Raw genomic sequence first — 26159 nt, 5'->3', positions numbered from 1 at the left:
TTTAAATGGTAGTGCACATGTCTGATGTGAATCTGTGATTTTATTAATTTAAATTTTTTTTTTTTTTGTGATGTCGTACTCATTTAACATACAGTATAAAAGTATACATGTACCTTGCAGTGGCAGTGTCCAGTGGTCTTATTGCAGTCGGTGTCAAAGCCTTTACTGGCTTCACAGTGGCAGGGTCCACATGTCGGGCTGCCCCACCAACCACGAGGACATTGCTGCTCAACCCTACACACACACACACACACACACACAGTTAGATTTGATCAAATACCTATGTATCTAGGGCAGATCTGACATGGAGAGCAAGACAGCGTGACACACACAGAGAGAGAGATGGAGCCAGCAGATAAAAGAGAGCAGATGAGATTGCCGCTGTTGTGAAGGATTTGGCTGAGCGTGTGTGAGTTTGAGGTAGGGGTTGAATTAGGGTCGCATGAGTCACAGTCTGTCGGTAAACTTAAATCTACTTTCATCCGTTCAAAGCCAGCAAACCTTAAGCACACACGCATAGATGCGACTAAGCAGAACAAATGCATCATTAACATGAACACAAACTTATTCGCCATACACATCCAGTCTTTCGGATAAGCTTTGAACACTGGATTAATGTGATAGAAAACTCTTACACATGCACACAAATTCAGCCGTAAATCTGAATGCATCGATAAAGTCTTTGTCCAGCTCTCACTGATTATCTTGCTGGTACATTTTGCTTGTCAACTTATTAGAGGTTATAGTCCGAATAAAAGTAACTTGGCTAAAATTCAGATAAGGTATGCAGTGAAAATCCTTTTCTTCCCTGTATTTTTGTCTCGTTTCCCAGCAAAACAGCCTTATAACAATTTTTTTTTTTCAGCGCATGTAATGATTGAGTAGTGATGTGTGTGTTCATTTGTGCTCATGTAAGTGTGCATACATGTGGTATGTATTAATGTATACCTGTGTTGGCAGTACTGTCCATAGTGATTGTCCTCACAGTCACAAATATATCCATGTGAGGAGCTGGGCTTCCTGTGGCACTTTGCTTGATTTTCACATGGGTTCAGCTGACATGCATCCATACAGCTTTTACCGTAGAATCCTGTAAATGAAAAATGTAAACTGTTACAACACAATATTTTTTCAATGTTAAAGTTTTTTCTCAGCCATTCTTAGGTTAATTTCAGTGAAAAGTATAAACACTGTAACTGCTATCACAGAGTTGGCTAAACCAATGATGTGAGTTTGGGGCGGGGCTATCTGTTTGAGCGACCAATGGCAGATGTAGGGATGTAGCTGTTTGTAAACCCGAAAGACTTTAAAAGTGTCATGAAAAATCAAGTTTTCTGTGATCAACAATGAAATTCACTTCAAAAGAGAAAAACATCACACACCTCACATAGATGTGTATTGAATTTAAGGCATAAAACACACAGTAACTGAATGAACTGAAAGTATTTCACTCGCTACATAAAACAACCAACAAAACAGCATAGCCTTGATCTCTCCTTCACCAGAGTCATATAGAAAATCTAAAAAATCTGCACGACAAGTGATCAAAAGACACAATAACCCCCTTTCTCTCGCTCTATCTCTCTCTCTCCCTCTCTCTGTTAGCAGGGAGATATTTGAACTACTGTTCAAAAGGGTTTGCAAACCCTATTAAGATGAATGAAGAAAATCAGAAATGGAATGCAGTAATACAACCATATGCTCTTCTGATGAAGCCTTCCACTGCTTTGAATGCTGTAGAAGTCACTATAGGATTACAATAAAGTTCTCAGAAAAAGCAACTTTATTCAGCACACATTCAACTAGAATGCTGCAGTACTGAGATTTATTAAAACTGTTCAATTATGTATGGGAATCTAACCAACAACAGAGCAAAAAGGAGAGAGATATTTCTGTTTTAAATGTAGGCACTCTTAGCACTGTGTGTGTGTGTGTGTGTGTGTGTGTGTGTGTGTGTGTGTGTGCGTGTGTGTGAGAGAGAGAGAGAGATGTTGTGTCTATGGGTTTACTCTACCAGGAGGAGGTCTGAGAAATTAATTCAGTGTTTATGAGGAAAGGCTTTGATTTCTCTTTCTGCACAGCACTATTAATAACACTGGGCTGATGCAACTTTAACGGCATGATAATGAAGTGAACGAGTTTGTATCTTCATTTAGACGTGATGGGGGCTCATACCAACACAAGCACTTTTAAATGTATATCATGTACTCTGTGTGGGTGAACTGTCAGGCTGTTAACAGAAACCACTGACATGCTCAATGTATTATTAATACACAGTATAGACTGTACAGACGTCTGACACCACACTGAAAACTGAAAAAATATATGTGGGATTCAATAACTAATTTATAAGTACAATTTTAGCATACTATTTTAAAATAAAAAGAAGGAAGAAAGTACAGTTTTGTGCTTCTAGTTCTAATAAAAAAAGGGAAATTTGTGACTGATCATGTGACCTCCTTTGTGTTGACGGTTAGACGTTCTTCTTCCACTGAGGCACAAGCTGCTCTTTGGATCTTTCTCAAATTATGCTGGAGAACATGAGGTAGTTCATGCAGCTCATGTGCTGTTGTCATTAAAGCCAAAGCACCTAATACTGAAATTTTCCGTTCAACTTTTGATTTAAATTCTTATGCTGATAATACAAATTGTAATGAAAAATTGCATCAACTAAGACACGTTGTATGTATATGAAACATTTGAATTCTTTACATTTTGTAACCAATAATTATAATTCACATCTTACCTGGTGCACAAACACAGGTGTGTCGATCCCATTCATCGGTGCATTGGCTGTGGGCGGGACAAGGGGAGGAGTTACATGGGTTGCCAACATTACAGCCAGTCTCCACCTTGATGGTTCTAGAAGGGCGGGGCAATGAGGGGGAATCAGGACGCACCCCCAGACGCACCCCCTGAGGATACATACAGTACACAGATATAAGTATGCATCCAATTAATGACACATGCATCCCGAATAATAGCACAATTCCAAAAAAAATTCAAAATAAAACGTAAAAATTTTTTTTTTGATTGAATAAATATGATTAAAAGCCTTTCTGAGCTTCGCAGATGTTTTTTAAAAACATTAAAATTATATATTTTGACAAAGAAAATGAATAAAATTGAAATTAACAATGTAATACTATTGATAAAAATAAATGTCTTTTTGTTCTAATAAATTAAATGGAAATTCCCAATTATACCACTATAAATGGGAATTTGGTTGATAAATGCTTTGCTGACTGCACATTTGAAGGAACTTTTATATTATGTCTGTTCTCTAAGTTCTCATTAATTATTTAACTAATTGCCTGCTTGTTAAAAACTAATGACACCATTAGGAATTCAAAACTACCAATAATTCATACATTACAGAAGGCTGCAGAGGCAGAAGTGTGGTGAGCACAGTTGAGATCATATCAGGTTATTAAAAAAAGAGAACACAAAAAATGACTGAAAGTTACAAAGACGCACCTGAATGCAGCCACGTATCCCATTTTGCACCTCTCCTGACCCTAAAACTCCACCTACATGTAGGTGCTTCACCTTTACACCATTAATCTCATTCCCAACAATAACTGTTCCCTGTGATAGAGAGAGATTTGAAGAGAGGCAGAGACAGAAATGTGAGAGAAAGTGAGGTTATATATATTAGTCGATTTATGTTATACTGCATGCAAGTCAGTTTTTAATCACTAAACCAGTGATCTGTATCTGATTTGTAGTTTAACCCAGAAAGATTAGGATATTATATTCCAATATTCCAGATTAAGGATTATAACAGTTAGTCAGCGACATAATAGGGGTTAGAGGACCACTTATGTGTTTGTGTGTACCTGATACAGTCCAAAGTCCAGTCGGACTGTAGCAATATATCGAGTCTCTCTGTCACTCCTGACATCGCGGAGCTCGAGCTGTAGGTCATGCCAGCGTCCATCACACACCTGAACCTGATCCAGTCTCAACCTGACCGGCCGAGTCGAACCCCGTGCCACAGAAAACACCAACTGACCCGAAACCACCTGGAATCAGAAACATACACACCAGGGTTTTTAATAATTAACCATTTCTCAATGTTTGCATTGGATATGAAAGCTACACTTAATCATTTAAGCATCAGGAGTTCAGTGCAGTATTGTCTACTTCAAAGTGCTATGGGAATTCAAGCTAGTTTTATTTATTTTACACTGTGCTTCTAGTGAAAATGTTTGTATTCTACTCCAATAGAGTTCATGTTTTCCTTTCATCAGGCTCTTAATGATTTAAAACATTTATTGGAATATATGAAGGCAAAGACCTCAGGTTTATCCTTAATGCCAGAGAGCATTAGAACAGCACAGCTTTTACACAGGAGGAAAACTTGGTTTATAATTTATGAGGTTTCAATCCTTTGATTCTACTTGCCTTTAATGAAAATTTATGTCATGTTTATTTAAATAAAAATCAAATAGTCATGAAAAATTTACTGAAACTACTGTAATTAAAAAAAAAAAAAAAAACGAAATAACTTCCTCTTCCCACAATTTAGATTATCTAGTAAAACATTTGAAAAATCAGTAAATCTTGACATTATTTTAAAATGTAAATAAAATTTTATCAAACTGAAACCTTATGTAAATGTAAACATAAATGTAAAAATGATCTAAATTAATTTTGCTTTGCTGGCCAAACATTTCACCTCAATGGTTCCATAAAATAAATAAATAAACAAACAAACAAATAAACACATCAGTACAATAAAGTAAGTCAAATAATTCAAAATGTCCGTTTCAATTAATTTTTATTAGTAATCAGATGAAACAGACTACAAATATGAAAGGGCTGAACTTTTTCTAGTGATTTCTTTTCCTTTCTGTGTGTATTACTGTGTCACTCGTTGTGTTTGTAAGTGTGTATACCTGAAAGATCAAGTTGGTGTACTGTCCAGCTTGAGCCTGCAGGAGAACCCCCTCTTTTGATCTGGTGCGGAACACCAGTCCCATGTACCAGGGTGTAGTGATGGTGACATCATTCTTCAGGTCCCACCACAGCGCACTGTTTCCAAGGAAACGATGGGGGTGGGACATCACTGTGACAGAATCATTCCAATAATACCGTCATCAGTGATGTCATCATGACAATAACATTTAGTAATAATTCTTGGTTGATACTGGCATTCTGATTTAATATTCACTTAAAGATCAACAGAGAAATATTTGATGAATTTATGAGTTTTGTATTTTTATGTGGGTCTCACCTAAACTGCAGTCCTTCCCTCCAAATCCAACAGGGCAGTCACAGGAAAACGTCTCCCAGCTCACTCTACATGTGCCGCCATTCTGGCACGGGTTTGATTTACAGAAAGGCAGTTTGGCACTGCAACCTAATACGGACACAGGGCATTATTCATATATCACAACTGCTGCAGTCAATCACAGAAACATCACAATCCCCAATAATAGGCCAAGAGTAACCACAAATGCTATCAAAGTTAGTATACAGTGCACCATTCAAAAAGACTTAAGTAAGACTTTTAAAAAAAAACTCCCATGCCTTCTTCTGCTCACCATTTATGTAATTAAAAATACAGTAAAAACTGTAAAATTGTGATCTATTTTAACCATTTAAAATATATATATATGTATATATATATAAATAAATATATATGTCCTCATAAGTTTATATATTGGAGAATATGCAAATACATTTATAATTTTAACAAAATAAGAGAGCTCATGAAAAATCTTTAATCTTTAATATTTAAACATTTTCCAAAAGTGACTATGATTTTGAGATCCATCTTTTCACACTGAGGACAACTTAGGGACTCATATGCAACAATTACAGAAGGTTCAAATGCTCACTGATGCTCCAGAATTAAAAAAACATGCAAAAAAAAAATCTAATTTGGATAAATTCAACTTATTTAGTATTCTGAGAAACATGCACCTATCTTTTGTAGCTCTGAAGAGCAGTACTAAAGGTTGTTCTCAATGTGAAAAAATGGATCTCAAAATAATACAGTCACTTTTGAAAAAGGTTCACCTATGCAGAAGATGCTGGAAAACCGAAGAATGTGCAGGAGCTGGGGGATTTTTCTGAAGAACGGCAGGCAGTTGAACCACTCAGGACCAATGCACAACTAATTAACAACATCACAAAACTGAAAAACAGTCGTGGATCATCCAGGAAATTACGCACAGTATTAAGGTTCAAGAGTATGTAAACTTTTGAACGGATTGTAAATTCAGTTCTTATTTTTTCTTATGGAGTATATATAAACATCTGTTATGTTAAGGACAGTACTAAATAAAAAATAACATGCAACTTTCATGAACACTCTTGTTTTGTCAAATTATTAACATATTTGCATACTCTGCAAGGGGTATGTTAACTTAAGAAAACAACTGTATTTTAAAATAGAATTTATTCCTGTAACGGCAAAGCTGAATTCTCTTTAGTGTCACATGATCCTTCAGAAATCATTCTAATATGCTGATTTGCTGCTCATGAAATATTTCTTCTTTATTTCTTTTTTTTATAAATGTTTAAAACAGTTGTTCTGCTTAATATTTTTGAGGAAACTGTTATTCTTGGATAGATAGGAAGTTTGAAAGATCATCATTCCATCATTTTTTTTACAATGTCACTTTTGATTAATGATTTTTGATTAATTTCTTTCAGACTTCCAAACATTTGAATGGCAGTATTTGTTAAAATCATCAGAGTCAATCTCAAATTCGGGCGTGACTATCATCACACTGTAAACAATCACACACACACACACACACACACACACATACCAGGTAAAGTGCCATTATTAGCGATGAATCCCGCCATGTCCACTGGTCTGTTATCAATATGCAGGTCTTTCATGCAGCCAATAAATTCTCTTGTCGTAAACGGGAAGTTCTCAGGCAGGTTAGGAACACCACCCAAAAACAATGGGCCTGTCAGATCCAGAGACCTGTGAGAAAAAAATACAGAAGGAATGAATGACAAATTTGTTCTCCTGAGCAAAACCAACACTTGTCACATATACGTGAACATATAAAGGTCCAGATATTAGGTGGTCGATGCTCACTTTTTGCTGCTGGTCTGTCTTCCCTGGGCAGCACAGCTGTAGTTGCCGAGCTGAATGCCAAACCTCAGCGAAACAGCTGTGTCACAGTCATCTACGCTCAAGACTGCGACCTTCTCATCAGACGGACCCTGAACGTCACCACTCACACTGCGCTTTGGCTAGATACAAGCACAAATGAGTTCCTCATAAGTACACAAACACAAAGCACAAGACTACATTCTGAATACATGAAAACAACTGTTAGCAAATTAGGATGCAAACTGCTCCTTTAGAGGACTTGCTCACCTTGTTGTAGTAATGGATGTGAACGGTGTGCCAGTTGCCATCACTTACTCCACCAGGCAGGTATGGACTCACCTGAGTAGACAACTCACCTGTGCAAAGGTCACACAGAGATCAGAAGTTGATATCACAGAGACAAAATTTACACCACAACAAAAACTGTATTATCATAATTACCCATTACATTGTAGAGATTTATTTCAACTTTCTGAACAGACAAATTCACTCTTTTTTTTTTTACCTGTGGAGTATTTAAGAACCATTTGTCCGTTCAGTATCTCCAAAGCAAGGAAGTCATGCTTCTCATTAAACCGACCGTTGTAGAAGAGCAAACCATTACTTTCCAATGTGGCAAACCTACAAAACACATTTAGTTCTCATCAAAGATCTGGAATGACTCAGAACAGGTCCATTTAGAGGTAGAGCATAATGTGATGTCCGCAAACCGAGAACAAGAGTACACTTAGCATCAAATGATGTCTAAAGTAATTCCACTCGATTTCCAATCATCCTAAGAAGGTTTCATGGCAAAGGTTCAGCGAACAGTCTCCATAAAAACTTTAAAAAGTCAAAAAGTATGCACACTAATAGTAATATTGATAGGTTCTTATAAGGGTACTCCACATTTCTGTAGAATAAGTTATTACTCTCATTAAATTATGAACTTTCCAAAAAGCGTTCTCTTAAGATGCATACAAGATGAAAGCCAGAATAACAATCTTTCTTTTTGCAACATAAATTTATAGCTGGCATGCCTCTGGATGTCCTCTCTGGAGACTGACTTTAAAACATCTTTTAGTTTGGTCCTGACAAAACACTGACAAAAGGCCTGAGCTGTGAGAGAGATGGACCTTGTTTACGCTCCACTGAGCAAAGACTTTTAGATGTAAAAGAGTTTTTTATACGACATGGTCAGTCTGTAATCTGCACACTGTAGCACAATGGTTATCTTTTGGTGCAGAGAGGCAAGACTTTAACCGAGAGAAAGAGAAGGATTTAATATTCTAGCGTGTCTAGGGAGATGAGAGAATGTTGTGCCCTTTCTGGATATGTTGATATTTGACCATGTTAATAAATAAAATAGCTCTGTTTTAGTCGCCCTGGAGATTACAACAAACAACCATTATATTACCTCTGTGCCACCGCAACCAAACCCTGACCAATCGCATCAAACACATGACCAGAAAACAGCACTCACAAGGGGAAGTGGAAAAAAAAACTAAACAGGATGAGAGAGAAAGAGAAAGAGAGTGCTAAGGAGTTTTTCTCATGAGAGAGCATGAAAGGAAGAGGAGAGAATATAAGAAACAGATCACGGAGGAGAACATTTGATTTATGATATTTACACATTATATAATATTTCAAAGAGTGATTAAGAGTGATTAATATTTTATATAATTACCATTTTAAAATAATTTCTACTACCTGAGAGAAAGAGAAAAAAAAAACTCTTCAAAACCTAAATCTAATCCTAAATGGTAATCTCTGTCATAATTTTAGCCTTGACATGATCTAAGAATAAGATCAGATGACATCTGTGTACTCACGAGAGAGAGATGGAGAGGTGGAACCGTTGACGGAGCCCCCTGAACATCATGAATGATTTTGGCGGGAAGGATCTGGTGGTGACAGAGCAATATGGTTTCTCATAACCTCCTGCAGGACACTCACACCTGAATCCCCCTCCGGAGAGCTCCCGACATGTACCGCCGTTGTGACAAACGCCTGCCACACACCGGCCACCACGCCGGTCGAACTCACACCGCTCGCCTGAGACGGACAGAGAAAATCGGACATTTAAAAAACATAAAACACACATACACATGACAAAACAAATACACGTGCACACGTTGATATACACATCAATTCAATCGTACTCCATTAAAGGTGACAATTGTACCGCACTGCATGAGGTGCTGATATTTTTAAAGATGATAATTGTTAACAATTTTAACATTTTGATTCAATTTAAAATGATTTATAAAGTTCAGCTGTTAAAGTCGGCATGAAACTGAAATCTATGGAATCCTCGGATCTTGGACTTCTTTGCTTAAACCCCTTTCTCATAATGGAAGCTCACAGTCAGATTTTTTTTTTATTCAGACCCCAATCAAACTATTTTACAGGTTGAGAAATACCAGTTACCAAATGACAACAAAACCAGCAACAATAATTTACATAAAACTAGAAAACATTCTAAAATGCAAACCTAATAATTATTCATGCCCTAGTGCATGCTGGGAATAGAGAGTGAATGGGACCAAACCACACAGCAGTTTTTTTCTAAGTTCTATTTTTACTTGATCCAAGAATCATTTCACACGGCTTTGTGTAGAATATGAAGAGCTGAACATTAAGGACTAATTTAATCAGTAACATTTGGATAAAAATCCTATAAATTGTACCATCACTGTGTCAGCGGGGGTCTAGATTATGCACACACATACTTTGTTAGCGATGTGTAGAAGCTCTGTAAAAACCTGTAGACGGGAATGTCCCATTGGACCAATAACAGACACACACACACACACACACACACATGAAGCAGCTTTGTTGGGGTTTTGAAACATCAGCAAATCCTGCCCTTAGGCTTTATGATGCTGAGCCAAATGTGAGCCAGATTCTGGTTCTGTGATGTTCCAGCATTGTTTTGGTTAGCCTCTGGCAACGGTTAAATAAAGCACATTAATGTGAATGCATGTACAAACCTCTGGCACAGACACACATGTAGACATCCCCATCTCCTTTTAGTGGGAGTGTGAAAATACTGCCTTTAAAAGCACTTCAAACTTTGACCCACCACCATAGAAATACATATACTGTATACACACATAACCAAATGCCTGTGGACAGACACACACCACAGGCAAACAAACCATTAATGTTTACACAATAGTAACTGCTCACTGCAAACCAGCCACAGATACACACACACGCACACACCAACACACCAGCCTTTATCCTACTGGATACTTAGACTGAGAATTATTTCCATATTCAATGAGAGGTATTAGCATATTCATCATAGCTCACAAGAATATCGCCTGCAAAGGGAAAAGGATTTTAGCGCATTTTCTTCTTGACAGCACCAGACTGAATATTCAAAAGCCATATCAAGTAAGTTGCTGTGCCTGGAATAAAATAAAAAAAATATATATAAGCAGGTCACAGGTCACTGAATACCAAGTGAACTGATTTTTTCTAACTAAAATCATAAATTAAATGACTTTCTTCATAAGGAATAACTAATTCCTTTGATAAATTAATTTGCCAAATTGTAAGGAGGCATCAAACTATCTGACTATCTTGAACTGAAGACAGATATTACTGCATTATAATTTAAGTTAAATTACAAAAATACATTTGTTAAATTTAGTTTATTTTTAGTTTTGAGTTAAATTTGACTAAACCCATTAGATTGTAGATCTACTGTAGATTTATTTTCACTAATATCTGATTACATTTAGTCAACTGAAACTAAAATAAAACCATTCAGATTACTAAAATATGAGAAAAAAAATACATTTATGTATATTCTGCATAATGACATGGTTTCTTGTCAGTAGTGGTGCTGACTGTATAATGGTGTTCCAATTTGCAAGATGTATCATTTGAATTTAATAAAATTGCTTTTAGGAGGTTTTATTGTTATTTAACATGTCTCATAATCCCGTCTGTATGCCCCTGGCCCTTATTAAACCATATGAACTGTCTGACATGAACACAAGCAATTCTGAGAAAACATTTCCCACCAGTGCTCTTACTAACACACATTTAGAGACCTACAGCAATTTCTTTAAACTCCTCAACCAGAACTGCCAGAAACACACACACACACACACACAAACACACAAACAACACGAACATAAGCACAGCATTCTGAATCTCAAAAATACAAACAGCCCCTCTGTGTTCAATGAGCTATAAAAGTCCAAAAACAAACTAAAAAAAATAGAACTGTCTTCACATATCCACAACAAAGACAAGTGATGGCACACAGAGATGTTCACCTACATAAGCATTCAAGCTCAGTTATCTCTACATGGACAAAAGATCAGCTTTTAGGGACATGCATGCTCTCAAATACACACACTTACACACTTAAACAAATCTCCATTGATTCTCAGTTGACTCAGTTAAAATCCAGCAGGGAAAGGCTTTAAAAAGCTCTCTGCAAATATCTCTCCATCTTTAGTCTCTCTATCTTCGGTCTCTAGATACTTTTGTACTTTTATATTTGTGTCAGGTGCTCGCTCTTTCCCTTTTCCAGCTGTTCACTTCCTGACTTACTGTTAAGAGCACTTTTCCCTCTTTCTTCCACTCTTTTTCCGTTTCACTCTCCTCCCCGGTACCTATCCACTCCATCCCCTCAGAATATTTGGTAATGTATTCTCTCCCCTTCGTTCAAATGATGTTTAATTCATCAAAGCTATTCTTCTCCTCTTGGGCTAAACCACCCTCTCTACCCAACCCCCACCACACACATGGTACGGCCCTCGGGGGATCCTGCATCTGCCCCTGCTTTCTTCCTTCCGTTGGATTTTTTTCTCTCTCTTTCACTTGCTCTCATACTGCAGCGTTTGTATTACTGAGAGAGTTGCTCATTTAACTTCAGACTGACTTCACTGCTGAGAGTTTAGATCTGTTTTACTCACATGGCCACACATAATTACACACTGAAAAACAATCCGGTTAGCAGTTGCATTGCACCACCAGTAGCCATCATCTACTTTCAGCATCAGATGGTGCGCCCACAGATCGCTCACAGCTCCTTCATTGGCCATCTGATGCATATTGCACAGAAAACTGGCATCGTTTGATTGGCAGGATGCTGCATCATTTTCAAGTGCTTTTTTGGAAGAACTAGAACTGGATTTGGAGACACAGAAGACGCGTATGGCCAGTGCTAGGTTAAAATATTGATTTTCCCATTACTTGTGATATTCCTTTGAACTATCTCATAAGGAGGCTAAAAATTCCCAAACTGATTGTTCAGAGCAAGACTATTTATTTTTTTTGCGAGTCTATTTTACCCATATTTGCAGTCCAAATGCATGGAGGACTAAGAGCGATCATTTAGATATCACGAAACAAGAAATTAATCATTTAAACATGAAAAGAAATGAAATGCTTTAAAATGTAGATAAATATTAAATTAACAAAGCATTTTTAAATTGAAAAAAAAAATGGACACATTTACAGCCATTTGGTTTTCTTTGTCCATTTGCTAGGTGATTTTCTTTGTCGTTTGGTCAAATGCTTTTCTTTATCTATTTGTCAATCAAGTAAAAAAAAAAAAAAAAACATTTGTAAGTTCAATCATTTTACACATTGTTATAAAAATGTTTTTTCATAAGAAACACAATTTAAAGTTAATATCCACAGCTGGTATCCACAGAGCAGTTTTTGTTTATAGCTTTTTATGTCTGACAGTTTGACAAAAATTATTACATAAATTCACATTTTTGTAATGTACCAAGTAAAAAGGATCCTTAAATAATTTATAGCATTAGCTGAGAGATTTTTAAAAAATGAGGAAAAGAGAGACATTCAAAAAGGAATCCGAAATGAATCCAATCCAATCAAATTTTGAATGGAATGGACAGTTTGTGAATTAGAATCTAACTGAATTGGGAATCTGTATCTATAGCCAGTTTAAATCCTAGAATCAAATCTTCAAAAGGTATTCTGTGCTTTTCTATCTAACCACTCATAACAATCATCAAATGCCTAGGGTTTTTGGGTTTGTTTGTTTCCGTGTGTTGGGCAGTACGAACATGACAGTTTTTATTCTCATCATTCTACTGTACATCCAACAGCCAACTTTAGTACACACACTGAAATCTTGTTGTTTGTTTTGGCAGTGTGAACCAGCCATAAGTGGGCGATTCTTGGCCAGAATAAACTGCAAAGTGCACCAGACGTTCTTTTTCAAGTCCTTGCAAGAATTCCCATCATCTAGAAGACACAATACAATAAAACGTCTCTTCCTAAAATACACAATCACACTCTCACCTGTGTAATCCTCTCGGCAGATGCAGGTGTAGCCTCCCTCTCTGCGAGCGCACACTCCTCCATTCATGCAGGGGTTTGAGTAACACAGGTTAATTTCAATCTCACAGTAATCTCCTGTAAATCCGGCAGGGCAGCGGCAGCGCAGTCCTGTGATGGGATGGATGGGCCGGAACAGCGTGGATGGGGAGGCGATAAAGGGAGCGGAGCTGTTGAAGCGGAGAACGCTGATGCACTTCATGTAGTTCTGACATGGCTCACGCAAACACACATTATCATCAAACGGGAGAACCTGCCAGAATACAAAATACAGCGTCAGAGAAGTGTGAGTGTGTCTGTATGTTTGTGTGCTCTCACCACAAAAAGACTGCTTTTATTCAATTGTTACATTGAACATTTCAGTCAAACTGTGTTTTTCAGCTTATAAATGCAATTTAAAAAATTCAATGTTGCATTTAAATGTTTTAATAATTTATTATTTATTATTTCCTTCAATAACATTTTAAATGTAAATTGAATAAATAGCATTAAATACATCTTTTTATTTCTCCATTTGAGAAGGATATTCATTTTTATTCTAGTTTATTAGGGTTATTTGAGGTCAGCAAGTTAAAAAAAAAAACATTTATAAGAACATTTATAATGTTACAAAAGATAGATTTTCATCTTTCTATTAACCAGATAATCCTGCAAGAAAACATATTATGGTTTCCACAAAAAATATTGTGCTGCACAACTGTTTTCAACATTGATAACAATGAGAAATGTTACTTGAGTAGCAAATCAGCATGTTAGACTGATTTCTGAAGGATCATGTGATAATGAGGACTGGAAAAATGACTGCTGGAAATTCAGCTTTGACCCCACAAGAGTAAAACTATATTTTTAAAATATATTAAAACAGAAGACAGCTATTTTAAACTGCAATTGTTTTTGCAGAATATTTTGACCAAATAAATGCAGCTTTGGCCAGCATAAGAGTCTCCCTTCAAAAAAATCTTTAAAAAATAAAATTTTTGAATGCTAGCATAAGTTTATTGATTTATTCATTTCAATAATTATTTTTTTTATATTTAAATAATGATTAATTGATTTTTTTTTCATTTTAATGGTTCTCATCATGCTTAAAAATTCTTAAACGACACTTTAGAATGTATGAATGCCAAAACATCAAAACAAACAATTGATATTTGACATTTCTATTAGATTTGATATATTCTTACTGTAACTAATGATCTTCACAAGGCAACTGAGTGTGTGTATACGTGTTTCACCTCCATATGTGCAAGGGCGTTGAGTCTAGGTCTGCTGAGGTACAGCTGCTCCTCCAGAGCCTCCGATGGGAAAAACTGCCCTCCCGGCAATGCAGCGGAGAAACTGACGTTGAGCACCTTTCCTGCATCTGCATCCGGCTGCACGTTGAACACAAACACATCATCAGGAGAGACTGAAAGCACGGCTGATACCCCTTCCAGGAAGTGAGTGAGCAACGGGGACAGGAAGTGCTCCTGGGACATGTTCTGGAGTCGCACAGTGATGCTGCTGCTGAGCATCTCCTCCGTAATGATGAGAACCCGCAACACACACTGAGCGCTGACGCTGTGAATGCCATCTGAGAAACAGACAGAGACAAAGGAAGATGAAGTGAGTTGGAGAACAAACTTGAAAAATAATCTTGAAAACTACAGGTCTTGTCCTCTATCACCGTACATCAAATTATTTTAAGAACATGTCTGACAACTCACTTCATCACTTCAATTTCTGCCATATAGCCTATGTTTTAATCTGCTGCAATCTGAAACACTTAAATAGTATCTGTGCGAGCTGTACTCCTCCAGAGGTCCATCTGAACATGTGAAGTGAGTCAGGTTGGTGTCAGTGCAGCCTGTGATATCATCTACAGCTCACTGACTGTGAAATTAGCAACATGCTGCAGAGTGATTCAAGCGTGTGTACATCAAATGCACACATACTTCATGCTCATACACACACAAAACAGTACATACAACGTAGGAAGCACACAGAAAGTTTAGTGCTGAAGAGAGAACATGCTGGAAAGACAGAGGGATAAAGAAACAAATATTGTGTAAGTGAACCTAATGAAAACATGTATTTCTACATTTAAATAAGCATACATTTAAGCCAGACTCTATTATGATGCTTAAGTTATATTGAAATAAAATGCCATTGCCAAAAAATCTGAATGGTTCTAAAACTGGCCTTGTCTTTCCCTTGACAGGATAAAATATTTACGTCAAGGGGGGAAATTACGACCTAGACAAGTTCTTGACTAGCCTCCTGACATCCAGCTGTACACATTCATATTTGTTTGGGTTTAAATATTACAGCCACTGGCTGTGAATTTGAACCAGTTTCCACTTTTTGGGCTGTGAGTCCAAAAATACACACCATTTAATTATCATTAAAGTGTTTCTGTTGGAATATCTTTAATACTCCAGTGCCACCAACACCAATCTAAGCAATTCTGAATCATGTTATTCAGTCTATCATGTTTGTACAACATTGGTGACATTTTCACAGTTGCCTTTCCATTTTCTAAATGATTTTTTCCTGCATGTATTAAAAAGGTTTTTGGCTAAAGTGCATGAAAACAGTTTTGGCAGCAAGTCACCCTGAAGTCGATTTAAATTGAGTGAAAGAAAATTACACAGAGAAGAGGAAATGATTCAGCAGAGGGTGAGCAGGAGAGAGAGAGATGGGGTGAGCGGTGAGGCTGCTGGAGGCTGGTAAGGAGGAGTCAGGAATGGGAAAGAATAAAAGACGATAAAATGAATGGGGGAGGGGAGAGAGAGACTTTAGATCATAATGTCATCCCCTTATAAGTCATACCTTTCATGCTGATAAACATTTCTTATAAAATATACCGTCCACCCCCACTTCTGTCTCTCTCTCTCACACACAGACGTTATTTAGACTCAACTTCACCTGCCATTCTATTACATTCACTGTAAAAATTCCGGCGAGAATGATTCAGGTTTTCCCTGGTGGTACATTGGTGCTTGTCCATTTTATAACTTATAACAATATATTACATGCTGCATTCTTTATATATTTAAACTATACCAAAATCTCCTTTTCACCTTAAAGTGTTCTGATAATCACCATAATAATAAAGGGGGAAAATAGAAAACCAAATGATTTCCATCTTAAGTGGCCTGTCCATAAAAACAAGGACACTGCTCAAATATTGTCTAAATACATGGAAAATAATGTATAGATGATGCACAGAGTCCTACATAAAAAGGCAAAACAATATCAGGGTAACAGCCATAACACTAAAATAATGTGTTAATTACATAAAATCCAATTTAACACAAACTTAAATGTACATTATTGTACAGTTTTTATTGTAAATTATATGGTAATTGATAATTTTACTTGCAAAAAACAGACATTTAACTATATGTCACAGTAAAAATACACATAATGTGATGATAAACAATTGTACAGCTTACCTTTAACTAATAAACAGGTATTTGCCAAATAATATTTATAATATAGCTTTTTTTCAATAACATTTCATTTTTTAAATAAATTTCATAATTTTATTCATTGAAAATCTTGACATTTCATGAATGAATCTTTTTTTTTTTTTTTTTTTATCAGATCCATTCAATTTATCAGTTGGTCCGGGTCACAAAACCGGTCTAAATAATTCACTCACAAATTGGTGTGAAGCAATTCTTAACAATAAGTTAATTTCGCTGACTAAATAATCATGGTTGCAAAAGGTTTACAGCTCACTGGAGGATAAATAGTTAGCGATTAAACAAGTAAATTCCATAATCCCGCAAACACTGCTTGTAAATTACAGTTTAGCTCAAAATATTTCAACAGTTTTCCACAGTACTGAAGTGTTTGACTCAAGTTGTGCTGTTATAACATGGAGAAATAAAGTCAAGCACAACGTGTGAGTGTCTACAAGAGGACGACAGCCGCGGCTTGAAGTTTTTAATGTCACTGGATGTCTCAGTGTCTAAGGAGATTATATCCTTCTTTGATGAAATGCCACCCTGTGCGAGAGAGAGAGTGTAATGGAAAGAGCGAAAGGGGTTAGAGGAGGTAGGGTGGAGGCAGGGAAGCAGCAGCGTTTACATAGATGCCAGAAAGATGAAAGCAATATCAAACAGACAAGAGATCCGGGAAAGTGTGTTTGTGGGAAAGACTAGGACAAGGAAAGGACAGATAGAAGGGGGGGTTTGGAGGTACAGGAGAAGTGGGGGAAGGGTGCGAGGAGGCAGCTGGTTTGATTACAGGATTATCAGGCAGTGGCTCCCTATTGACCTCCCAAAACAGTCCCTGCTTCTCTCTAACACACAAAGCCATTAAACTAAAAAAACATATGTTGCAAAACACAATGGAAAACACAATTTGCTGTTGTATTCCAATAATCACTGATTCCTAACAAATAATAGCAATTACAGCAAAATGACACGTTATGATCTTAATTACTGTAAACAGCCACAACTAGTGGTTACTCAACATCTAAATAAAACTAAACAAAACATTGATTTAAATGATTAATGTAGCTTACAGCAGAAAATATTATTAGTCATGCTGATTAAATCAACACATTCGGGCTCCCACAGAGGATAAGTCAAATCACCAGTGTGTGTGTGTGTGTGTGTGTGTTTCTTTGCTGTTTGTTTGATATTTGTGTCTACGATGTCTGACATTAGCAATCAGTGGAATATGAAAAATTAGAATGACAGTAAAGATATTTATAAAGTCACAAAAAAATTTCTGTTAGGAGCACAGATGTTTTCTACATCATAAATCATATAATTCTTTCTTGAACACAAAATCAGCATATTCAAATTATTTGTGAAGGATGTGACTGGTAGTAACGGCTGCTAAAAATTCAAATGTTCATAATAGGAATACATTTGGAATTTATTCAATTATTTTAAACTCATATAACTCATATTTCACAATAGTATTGCATGGTTTTATATTTTATTTCAAAATATCCTTTACATTTATTTGATATACCAAGATTTCGAGACTTGTTTTAGAGAACATATTATGAATTCAAAAACTTATTTTATAATGCCAGTGACAAATAGTTTATGCTTGTTTTGGGAATAAATATATCAAAATTTATTAAATATATGCTTAAAACAAGCAATATATAAATAAATGAAAACAAAATTTCCTAAAATATTATTTTATTTTACATTTATATGTTAAGTACTTATCTCGTTTATAAAGATGTTTCATTATTTTATTGGAAAACAAGATCAAAATACTACTTTTGAAGATTTTTAAGTGCAAGCACAAATACAAGACTCAATGCATATACATATACACAGTCTTTCATTTAAAAGCATATTAAGAGCTGTATGGTATGTTTCAAATAGGGCAATTTTCCATTTCTTTCATCTGGAATAATTTTCCTTTTAGCCATTAAAACCAAGACCGAACTCAGCGAGTTTTTCTTCTTTCTATTCCTCCTGTTCAATCACTCGCCTGTCATTCGCCACCCTCCATTTCTCTTTTCCACTTGAGTGTTTTGTTATTTTCGCTTTCTCAATCTGTTTTCTTCTTTTTCTTCCTCAACACATTTCCTAAGCCCATCCTTTCTTCCTTGTATCTCTTTCTATTCCTCTCTCAGACCCTTTTAATCTTTTATAATCCAGCTCACTTACCCACTCTAAAGTGAACTTTATTTTAGGCTTGTTTTGCAGAGGGAGATTGTTAGGAAAAAACTGAGTGTTTGAAGCAGTTCTTTACTGGGGTCGCAGGAAAACATGCAAATAGCATTTACCAGCTCACAAAAACCTGAAATAAACAAACAGATCTCAGAGGTCCCTACAGTATAGGTTTTTCAGCTTTCTCTACCTGGAACAAAAAACTGATACACGCGCATGCTCACAAATTCCACAACAGCAGCTCACACATTTAACACGCTTGTAAACATTGAAATTACAAATCTAGCATGACCAAAACAGACTCTAGGTCTCAAGGGCCTCTGTTTGTTTGTTTTTGCATATAAAAAGAGAGTGAAATACTTAGACGTATTTGTCCTTCATAGCTGAAATTAGTCACCTGGAAATAAATTTCTACCCCCATCAGCCAAGAAGCACTCAACTACAGACACTTACACACACACACACACACACACACACACAAAAACACATGTGTATAAACACACAAACTTAATATATGCTCAAACAAATCCAGATGTAGGCATAAACATAGTAGATTCTTGCATGAACAACACAAAATCTTGGGCACTGGTTTAACAGCTGATTACTGTGCTCCGTTTGTTTCCAAAGCCAGGCTCCCCCTAAGGACGTCCTATTACACTCAAAGTAGAACAGAGAGAGAGAGAGAGAGAGAGAGAGAGAGAGAATGCAAGAGAAAGCATGCAAGATGAGAGGGCTGTTTGTAATCCTCTATTAAACTACATTTACTAGTATATACACAATTTCATTCTGGTCTACATTAATTATTTCTAAGTCCAATACGATTTTAACTACACCTAAAATGTGCATTGTGTACACCACGTCATAGAGGGAATAGCAAAACAAACTAATCACATAAATATAAGCATATCTGCCTTGTTTGGAGAATAACAAGATAAAAGCGACACTGAGTTCCAAAATATGTCATTTCATCTTACAGTCAATGGGCTGTGCTCATTAGAAAACTGTAACTGCTGTTTCTTTGGGTGAAGCGAAATACAAAGGAATTATTTATTTATTAATTCCTTCAACTTAACCTTCAATTTCCCTCGGGACATCAAAACTTGATGATTAATTTGTACAGTGTAGAAGAAAGCGGCTCAGCTTATTTAGAAATATATTTAGACAATTTAACCCAACAGAAAAAAAATTTTGTAAAAGGAAAATAGTGAGAGAAAAAGATAGAAGAAGAAGACAGAAAAGCAAGAAGGTAAAATGAATGAGAAATAAAGATTAAAGGGGGGATGGAAACGGAAGTGTGCCTTCCTCAGAGGAGAGAGAGAGAATTTTACCAGAGGGCAAATGAGCTGTCTAACTGCAGTCTCACAAACTCCCCATCCTATATGCCTTACACACACATACACACACACAAACTGCCAATTAAGGTAAAAACACAGAACAAAATCAGCAGTATTGTTCAAGTCGAGCAGGATTTTTTTTCTAAGTGATAAACACAAAGAAGCCACAAAACCTCAAACATCATGTTAAATTGACCCTTTTAATCATCTTTTCTGTAAATAACAAATCACCATTTATAATCTTTCAAAAGCCACAATTATCTACACTTTCAAGCAATGCAATGAACAACATCAAGCAATGCGGCCAAGCACTGCTCTCCTCACCACTTACGCTCTCTCAAGTTACCAACAAGACTCCTGTTACAGTACCTACTAATGCCAGTAGAAATCATTCCACCATAAAGTAATTTACATTGATCGTTAAATGTCTGCTACAGAGAAAAATGCAAGTCAAGAGTCAGCTTTCTCTGAAGATATTTTCTATTCTTTCTATTTATCCTCTAACATGCACTCTCTACTCTGACACATTGCCTTCAGCAATATTTCATAATAGAGCACGGCAGAAAAGAGTTAGCAAAACCAATTTGGCCTGATTTGATTTCAACCTTATGACCTTAACAGCACTTACCTCATTTACCCATTTCATCCTCCCTCTCTCCCTTCCCCTAACCCTCCCCCTCTTGCTCTTACCAGTCACGGTGATGAGCATCGGGGCCACCAGTGGTCGGTTGTTGTCCAGTTTCCGGCTGAGGCGGATTTCCCCGCTCGTGTGGTTCAACAGCAGCAGGTGTAGCTCATTCCCGCGGTCTATGGTGTAGTAGAGATGATCCGAAACATCTGGGTCATGGGCTGGAACTCGTCCAATAACCCCACTTGGGAAGGTGTTGGAACGATTGGATACAAAGTTGTTAAAGATGATTTGAAAGTCTTGCATTTGGGGCCCATTATCATTCTGGTCAACCAGTCGTATGCGCACCGTGGCACGACTGACTAGTGGAGCCGATGTGGCCTGGACAACAATTACATACTCATTCCTTGTTTCATAGTCAAGGTCAATTAAAGAAGTGAGTTCTCCTGAAAAAATGTCCATTTGGAAGATTTCTGGAATATTTCCTTCCACAATCTGATACATTATCTGAGCATTTGGGCCCTCATCTGGATCAGTCGCTGTAATTTGAGCTACTACGGACCCAACGGCACTGTTCTCCTTCACTAGAACCTCAAAATCATCAGCAGGAAACACTGGAGCATTGTCATTGACATCCATGACACTGACTTGAATGTGTACAGGTGTACGCTGAGGTGGAACACCGCGATCCACAGCAAATGCAGTCAGCTCGTAGAAGGGAACACTTTCACGATCAAGTCTCCTGACGGTCCGGACTATTCCCGAGGTTGGTTCTATGGTGAAATCACCATCACCGTCTTCTCCATTCTGGAACGTATACTGAACACGGCCATTGGCATGAGCATCACGGTCAGTAGCAGAGATCTGCAGGACACTAGTGAAAGGTGGAGCATCCTCACTGACTCCACCCTGATACCTGGGGCTTAGGAACTGAGGTGCGTTGTCATTTACATCATTAACATTGACCTCCACATAAGTGGTGTCAGATTTCTGAGGTATTCCATTGTCACGAGCAGTGATGGCAAGCGTGTAAGTCATTTGGTCTTCGTAGTCTAGTTCTGCTTGAAGTGTGATCGCTCCGCTTGCAGGATCGATGCGAAACTGTGGAATATTGTCCTCCAGGTAGTAAGTGATGCGAGCGTTTTCTCCAACATCATCATCTGTTGCACTTATGACCACCACTGTGCTGCCAGGAGGCCGGTCCTCATTCACATTTACTGAATAATGAGCACTCTGGAACACAGGACGGTGTGTGTTGGCATCTGTGATGTTGATGTGCACCTGACAGGTATCGTGGAGAGTTCTGTCAGAGGCAGTGACTGTTAACACATAACGACGCTCCTGTTTGTAGTCCAAAGGCAGTGCTAGAGAGACAAGTCCTGATCCACCAGCTGTGCTAATGGCAAAGCGATTACGTGTGTTTCCACCTGTGATCTGATATGTGACATCACTATTTACATCACGGTCAACAGCGGTTATGCTGACCACACTTGTTCCAACAGATGCATCTTCATTTAATCTGGCGTAATACTCTTTTTGTAGAAACTCTGGTCGGTTATCATTAACATCCATAACTGTGATTGTAACACTAGCTGTGGCAGAAAGAGGTGGGGCACCATAATCTCGAGCTTCAACACCAAAGAAGTAATGCTCTACTGATTCACGGTCAAGTTCTGAGCTCACTGTCACCCAACCAGTGGCAGCATTGATAACAAATGGTGTATCGGTGCCGGTTCCTGTTAAACGGTATTCCAGGCGTGCATTGTCACCATTATCTGTATCAATAGCTTGTATGTGAAGAATGGAGTGACCGATAGGAGCGCTCTCCAGCACTGTAGCCTGGAAAGGTGTGGATACAAAGATCGGTGGATTATCATTGACATCAGTGACCTGCACACTCACAATTCCAGTGTTGTTGGAGAGAGGTGGACGGCCGTTGTCCTGAGCCCTTAACCGTAGCGTGTACTCCCGTTCCGTCTCATAGTCCAGTGGCGCTACCACCTGGATTTCTCCAGTAACACTGTCAATCGCAAACTGTCCTCGGCTGTTCCCACTGATTATGTTGTAGTGCACAGCAGCATTCCCATCTTTATCCTGGTCCGAGGCACTGACTCTGAGGATTTCAGAATATGGTCGAACATCCTCTCTAACTGCAACCACATACCGCTTTTGACTGAACTGTGGAACATTGTCATTTTCATCCAACACAGTGATATGGACACTAACGGTAGCCGACCGTGGGCCCGGCTCTCTTCCCTGGTCACCTGCTTCCACCAACAATGTATAACGTTCATTGGCTTCTCTGTCAACAATACCTCGTGTTGTGATCAAGCCTGATCGAGGATCGATCTCAAATGCAGCACGTGCAACGGCCGCACTTTCTCCAATAAATCTGTAGCGTATGTTAGCGTTTGCTGGTGAGTCGAGATCTGTTGCTCGCAGCTGCAGGATAGGATATCCCTCTTCCACATTCTCTCGAATGGTCTCGCGGTATTCTGTTTGCTCAAACACAGGAGAGTGATCGTTACGATCAGCCACAGTGATGGTCACCATAGTTGTTCCAGAAAGGCGTGGTGAGCCATGGTCTGTGGCTGTAACTCGGAAGTAGTGCAGATCCATGTGTTCTCGATCCAGAATGTGTGTGGTGGTGAGAAGGCCAGTAATTGGGTCAATTTGGAAGTAATCCATGGACCTGCTGTTCATTAAAGGGGCCACGCTGTAACTGAGTCTGCCTGCCTCACCAGCATCAGGGTCCTCAGCTGTCATAGTTATGACTGAGGTACCAGGAGGCTGGTTCTCAGCAACCTGAACCTGGTAGTTATACTGGGGGAAATGGGGGTGCCTATTAGCAGCTCTACGGGAGCGCCCAACAGGAGGGACACCTGTCTGCTCTTTGCTGTAATCTTGCTCTTCTCCTCTCTGAACTTCATTGCTCTCTCTTGCTTTTTGTTTCTCAGCGTACAGAGCTTTTTGAGTGTTTTCCACCCCATCTAGACTCTGTTTAAGCTCATTCTGTTCGGTCCACATTCCCTCTTTGTTTTCATCGCTTTTTCTGTCTGACTGAGAGTTGCCATTGCCTTGACCTTTTTCTTTTCCTCTCAGTAAATTTGTCTCTTCTAACACTACCTCTTCCTTTGTGTCTTCTGCAATCACCCACTCCATGCTTTCCTCCCTTTCTCCCTCTACAGGCTGTCTGTCACCCTCCCCCGTTCCCTCCCCTTTCACCCCGCCCTCTATCTGTCCCTCCCTCCTACCGCACTCAGTCGCGGCTTCCAGCTGCTCCTCTTGCTGACTGACACCCTCAGCTTGTAATGACACCCGTTTACCGGATTTTAATTGCGGCCGCGTGGCTCCCCCATCGGCGGTTAAGCTGTCGTAGTCGCCACACTCTGCACGCGTACTGGAGCAAGGATAACGTGCGTTTTCCCCTCTAACAAAGTCGCGCTCTTCATTGTCAGCAGCATTTTGAGTTTCATTTGCATTTTGACCATCAGGACTGCTGTTGTTGTGGTTATCATTACGATTCTTGGCGCAGTTGTTGTTATTGTTACTGTTCCAATTCCTCAGGAACAAACTTTCAGTAAAGTCATTCGAGTGAGCGAGCTCACGCACGGAGACTGGCGCTGTCCACTGAGCGGGTGCTGAATTTACTCGCGTGTGAATGTGAGAGTCACGGAAACGTTTAGGAAAGTTAAGCTCGACTAAGAGGTAGACGTGTGATGCATTATGAGCCCTGGGAGAGCCAGTAGGAGATGAGTCAGAGTTGTGTACATCACCGATATACAACTGAGTAGCTCCGATTCCAGTTGATCCATTATAATGAGCCTTTCTGTCATCAAACCGAGTCTCAGTCATGACCCAGGCAGAAACTGGCATTAAATCCAGAGCATCAGTCCGTTTGAGCACACTAGAAAACTTTTGTGAACTATTCCGATCGGACTTTGCACGCACAAATTCGACTTCTGAGTTTTTATTTGAAGATGTGCTGTTTGTATTTTCTCTTGTCTTTCTTCCACAAACAGAGTAGCGCCTCAGAGAGATGTTGAACCGGTGCCAGTTACTGCTGTGCCAGTCTGGATGCCTTTCAGAACAACCTGTGATCCGGTGTGACTTGAGACAGCTGCTTGCTTCGCTTCCAAGTCCTAGAGAGGGCTGCCACGCACAAGGTTCTGGGTCCCCGCGGGTATTCCTAATGCCTGACCCGTTCCAGCCCTCTCTGGTGAGATCGATAACATTCAGGGCGCATGAGAGGGGACGGTCCGCCGTTGCTTTGCACAATTTGTTGGTGTCCGAAACTACATTAAAATAAGAATAGGCTTTTAATAACGGCCGAGTTGGTGTCTTGTCAGCGGCAAACTCCCGTTTTGGGTAACATGGGCAGAGGTTGGGCCTCAGTTGGCTATCCACGGCTCTATAGCAATCCAGCACGCTTTGTGCAATGACTCTGTCCGTGTCGAGGCGCGTCTGTGGTCGCGAGTGCGTTCTAGTCCTTTGTATAGTCCTCTTTTTGCCATACTGAACCGGGCAGGAAAGAACACGAGAAACAACGCCCTTCTCTCCACTGCCACACTTACTCCAAACAGGCTGGTGATGACAGCGTCCGGTGTGCGCCGCCGGTTCTGATATCCATGCACTAGAATTCCGGTAATCCGGACTCAACGGAGCTGAGAGGGTTCCAACTACACAGGACCGTAAGCACTGCGATTCCCGTCCACGCGACCGTGCAGGGTGGATCTTCCAATCGCCCCCAGCCAAATCCCCCGTTAACGTTCCGTCGGGTAGGCTGGTGATTTTAGCGTCTCCGGGGGCTGGGTGGGTGCACAGGGAGCGGCAGAACGGCCCCGCTGCACTCCCCGGGATAAAACTGAACAAAGAGCTGAGGAGAAGGAAAAACAACAGCGGCGAAAGCGAGCCCAAGTCCAGTAGCAGTGCAGCCATTAGTCTGGTGAAATCCTTTCTCCTCCTCTCTCCTTTCTCCCCTCTCTGTGAACCCAGGTGTCTCTCTTTCTCTCTCCAAACGCCGGCTAAGTGGCCAGCTCAACCCCCACCGCCCTACTCCTTCCACCGTGCTCCCCGGTCGCTCGGTGATCCCGGGAAGCTCGCATCTACTCTCGGTGTTTGGTAGAGCTCCGGCTAGCAGCGGCACGAGCGCAGCATCTCTCATT

General features: G+C 39.0%; 1 pseudogene; it reads right to left on the bottom strand.

Annotated features, from left to right (window-relative positions):
• Positions 1 to 25932, bottom strand: part of LOC113080500 (cadherin EGF LAG seven-pass G-type receptor 3-like) — a 38587-nt pseudogene extending 12655 nt beyond the window's left edge.
• Between the last annotated feature and the right edge of the window lie 227 nt (positions 25933 to 26159).

Source organism: Carassius auratus, unplaced genomic scaffold (assembly GCF_003368295.1).
Source record: "Carassius auratus strain Wakin unplaced genomic scaffold, ASM336829v1 scaf_tig00031427, whole genome shotgun sequence".
NCBI classification, from domain to species: Eukaryota; Metazoa; Chordata; class Actinopteri; order Cypriniformes; family Cyprinidae; genus Carassius; species Carassius auratus.
Note: the sequence above shows the minus strand (reverse complement) of the source record. Positions and strands in the feature narration are given on the sequence as shown.